Source organism: Theropithecus gelada, chromosome 1, assembly GCF_003255815.1.
Source record: "Theropithecus gelada isolate Dixy chromosome 1, Tgel_1.0, whole genome shotgun sequence".
Lineage (NCBI taxonomy): Eukaryota > Metazoa > Chordata > Mammalia > Primates > Cercopithecidae > Theropithecus > Theropithecus gelada.
The window spans coordinates 172253838-172258719 of NC_037668.1; the positions used below are offsets into that span (position 1 = coordinate 172253838).

The window sequence follows — 4882 nt, forward strand, 5'->3', positions numbered from 1 at the left end:
TTCTCTGAATGTGTAGAGCAGAGGTCCCCAACCCCAGGCAGCAGATCAGTACCTGTCCGTAGCCTCTTAGGAACCAGGCTGCATAGCAGGAAGTGAACGGCAGGCAAGCAAGCATTACTACCTGTTTCACTTCCTGTCCGATCAGCAGTGGCATTACATTCTCATTGGAGCTCAAAACCTGTTGTGAACTGCACATGCAAAGGGTCTAGGTTACATGCTTCTTATGAGATTCTAATACCTGATGAGCTGAGGTAAAACAGTTTCTTCCCAAAACCATCCCCACACCCTGGTCCTTGGAAAAGTTGTCTTCCACAAAACTGGTCCTGAGTGCCAAAAAGGTTGAGGATTGCTAGTGTAAAGCACTGGAAACCAGAAGGAGGTGTAGGGTTCCCTCCCCAGCGTGAAGCTGGCTCTTGGTGCTGTTTCACTGCAAATGCCATTTGCCATTGATGATCGTTCTTCTCTTCCTCTGGGAGGATGCAGTCTGAGTGATTTTGTTAAAACAAAATTAATAAGTACATATCTGTGTTAGACAGTGTTCTGGTCACCAAGTTACAAATTACACTTACACAATTTGCACTTTTTTGTAATACTATCCACTTAAAGAATCTTGAATCTTGTGAAGATAATCTTTTCAACTAGGATATTGTAAAGAAATATCAAGTATAAAATTTAGTATATTCTTACAAAAATAACATTTATACAGTTAAAATTATTGGTAGAAATGCAAGCCACCTTGACATTTAGAACTAATAAGCTAGAAAGTCCAATCTTACATTTCACTTCATAGGTGCTGTTTGTTATTACATAAGGTACAGAATAAATATCCATTACTACATGTAACTTCATAATTCCTAAATATTTTGAAATATATTGTTTTACTAGACGTTCAGTTTTAGATGTGAGTTTTTGTTTTGCTATTCAGCAATGAACACATAACTTTTAGTTTAAAAAATACATCTATATTTATTAAGGATTTTGAAGGTAGATTTGCTTTTCTGTGGTAGATAAATCCATATGAAGCTTACATCTACTAGTAGCAGTAGACCTTACACTTTATCCTCATTTCAGTCTGAAACATTTATTTGCCTTTTGTCAGCCTTTATCCACTAGAGGTTCATGTCATCTAGAGGTCTTACAGAAAGGTTAAAATTTCCCAGCGGCATTTTTATTCCGTTTCCTTTCCTACAACTGAAAAAGCCCACTGAGGTGGTAGCTTCGAAGAAGGAAACAAGAAAGAATGATGAGGAAATAGTAAATGTGAGAGTTAAGTAGTTAAATACAACCATGTAAATTCCCAGCATAACAATTCTGAGTTGTGGTGAGAATCCTACTATAAGCTACTAGTGTATTTTGTATTCCATTTTTATAATAAATATTTATTGGCTGGGCATGGTGGCTCACACCCATAATCCCAGCACTTTGGGAGGCTGAGGCGGGAGGATCGTGAGGTCAGGAGATCGAGACCCTCCTGGCCAACATGGTAAAACTCCATCTCTACTAAAAATACAAAAATTAGCTGGGCGTGGTGGCATGTGCCTGTAATCCCAGCTACTCAGGAGCCTGAGGCAGAAGAATCACTTGAGCCAGGGAGTCAGAGGTTGCAGTGAGTCAAGATCATGCCACAGCAACCCAGCATGGGGACAGAGTGAGACTCTGTCTCAAAAAAAAAAAAAAAAAAAAAAATTATTAAGCATCTTACATAACCTAAAATAGTTTTTTAGGTGATGTGTGTATATTTTGTGTGTAAATATACATATATGTGTATACAAATATATATAAATTCACATATACATATGTGCATACATCCCTCCCTAAAGAAATTATCCTATTTTATATAAAATCCATTATAGGATAAATTAGAGGTATGTAAGGTATGTAAAGCACCTCTTTATATCACCAAGAGACAGGCAGGTAATATTTTATTTCTAGGAAATTTTTTCTCCATAAGGATTCAGGTATCTTGATATCCTAGAACAATCTCAGTTATGCAAGTTCATTTCAAATCATTATTTGATGAAGACATAGTGGTTCTGAAGTGCTGCCAGTGGCTTCCAGATTTTAATGAAGTGGAAGTTGTACCACATTGACAACTGAGTCATAGCTGTAAGAAGCTCAGCTAAGGAACCCACAAATCTGCAGATCAAATGGTAAGCAGAATCTTCTTTGCCAGTAATGAAGGTCACAGGTATTGCATCACAAGAGAGAACTGAGTTTTATAAAATCAGAGATTTAAAGTGGAACAAGAAGTCAACAAGAAGCAAGATAAGGAAATTAGGGGATTAAAACTACCTGTCAAAAGCACCTGATTGAGAGTCTTGCGTTTTTTAAGCAAAATATGTTGTAATCAACATAAAGGTCCGTGTTTAAAAATAAATAGTCAAGGTTTACATAGAGCAAAATACACAGGGCAAAACATTAGAACAGCAAATCACTCATTTTCATGTAACAGCAGTTAGTGGATATTAACACAACAGAAGGGAGTCAAATTATGAGGTCATTAGCTTTTTAAAAAATAAACAATTTTTACTATAAAAATAAAACACAAACACAGTAAAAATGTGAAGCAGGACAAGATAGTATAAGTGAAAAGCAAAAGTCTCACTTGTTGTAAGAACTGAGATCCATCTTTACTTGTCCACGTGAGCCATTGTTATCCCAACTTCAGCAATTGAATTGAAATGTTACCTCACATACACAAATACACATGTGGGTTCCTGGACTACTCTGCTCTGCTGAGTCACTATCTGCACCAGTGCCAAAGATCCTATAGCTTTAAAACACAATTCAACATTTGATAAGACCATTCTCTACCTGCATTACTCCTCTTTCCCAGCCACTTTTGTATGTACATTTCAGTCTTTTTATATTTTTAAAAAACAATTCTATTTGGAAATGCTATTGATATTGCATTGACACTATAGACTTTATTAACTTAGGGAGAATATGTATCTTCATAATATAAAATATCTCCCCTAAAGATAGAGGCATTAACTAAATTGAATTAAACCTGGGGAGTAGTGCCGAGTGGGATAGGCAGGTAATTAAAATGGCCCATAACATATTACATGTCATAAAAATAAAATGTCACATTTCTCCTGAAAAAGATGAGCTATTTATAACTCAATAAGCAAGCATTGATTATAATATTATTCCACTGACAAAACATGTTGGTTTCTTCCAATAAAAAGTATATAACCGTTAAATGTTTTTCTTTAACACAATCCTCAACATTCCAAAATCTATAACCAGAAATCAATGATTTCATAACCAAATTACACAAAGGGAAGGGAATTACTTGATCTCACACAAAAAACAATCCTAGCATGACATTAGAGGATGGAATGATAGAAGGCCCCACTATATATTAATATATAGTTGGGTTTTTTGTTTTGGAGAAAGGGCCTCACTCTGTTGCCCAGACTGGAGTGCAGTGGCACAATCTCAGCTCTTTTCAGTCTCAATATCCCAGACTCAAGTGATTCTCTTATCTCAGCCTCTCAAGTACCTGAGACTACAGGCATGTGCTACCACACTCAGCTAATTTTTAAATTTATACATATATATATACACACATACACACACACACACACACACATATATATATAGTAGAGATGGGATTTTGCTAAGTTGCCCAGGCTGGTCTTGTATTCCTGGGCTCAAGCGATCCACCTGCCTCAGCCTCCCAAAGTGCTAGAATTACAGGCATGACCTATTGCACCAGGTTACAATATTTTTTTTTATCACAGTGTATGACGTGGGGTTTGAAATGCATGATATGTGTCCATCTATGATCATAAAGAGGAAAAGCCACTTGCTTGCAAGTTGCAAGAGTCAATAACAGAATATAGGAGTAGATATTTTGTCTGACTGCTAGAGGATGCTCTCCATCAGGGTGACTTCCATTATGACATCAGGTAAAAATTCAAGCAGCAAAATGGTAGAATACTTCTGGATTTAAAATCAGAAAGTCAGGTTTTATGTTCTAGTTATTTAGCAAGTGACAAATTTTGTGAACCTCATCAATAAAGTGAGGATACTCATACCTAAACATAGTTCTTGTGAACATCATGTGAGATTATATGTTGAACTTGCTTTCTGAAACATAAAGCATTTTACTAAATACAAAATCATCTCAATTTATCATGTGGGCAGAATAGAGTTTTGGTCAAAATCATGTATAGATCATTTCTCAAAAGTTACTCTGTACCCAGTAGATGCCAACTAGCTTCACAACCTGGGAAGCTATTTTGTTAATTGCCACCCTAGAGTATGTAAACAAGCCTCCAAATGGTCTTCTACTCAGACTCACAGCGTGAATAGCAAAACCAAGGGGGCCTGGGAACTATCTCCAACTTTTTTGTTTGTAGAAGTTCTACTGAAAAGTAATAAGTGCATTCTAAATAGGCTTAATTTAGGAAGAAAATTGAGAGGAAGGTAGAGTTTCCATGTAGCACCTGTCCGCACACACGCACAGTCTCCCCTATTATTGACATCCCCCACAGAGTGGTACATGGTTTTTTGTTTTTCTGTTTTGTTTTCTTTATACAGTTGATGAGTCTACATTGAAACATCATCATTCAAAGACCATGGTTTAAATTTAGTGTTCACTTTTGGTGTTGTGCATTCCATAGGTTTGAAGAAATGTATAATGACATGTAGCCATCATTAAAGTATGACAAATAGTAGTTGCATTGCCCTAAAAATCCTTTGTCCTCTACTTATTCATCCCTGTCCCTGTTTATCTTAATGCCCTTCATCTCTTTTTTGTAGCATAGGCTGTTACTCTAGAAATCACGGCATTGCCTTTGTTTCTCCCCAACAGTGCAGTACCTTCTTACTTGAAACATCAGACACCATCATAGTGTTTCCTAATCTAACT

At 36.5% G+C, this 4882-nt stretch overlaps 1 pseudogene; it reads left to right on the forward strand.

Annotated features, from left to right (window-relative positions):
- The first annotated feature begins 302 nt into the window (after positions 1-302).
- On the forward strand, positions 303-493 carry LOC112615020 (annotated as a pseudogene).
- The last annotated feature ends 4389 nt before the right edge of the window (positions 494-4882 follow it).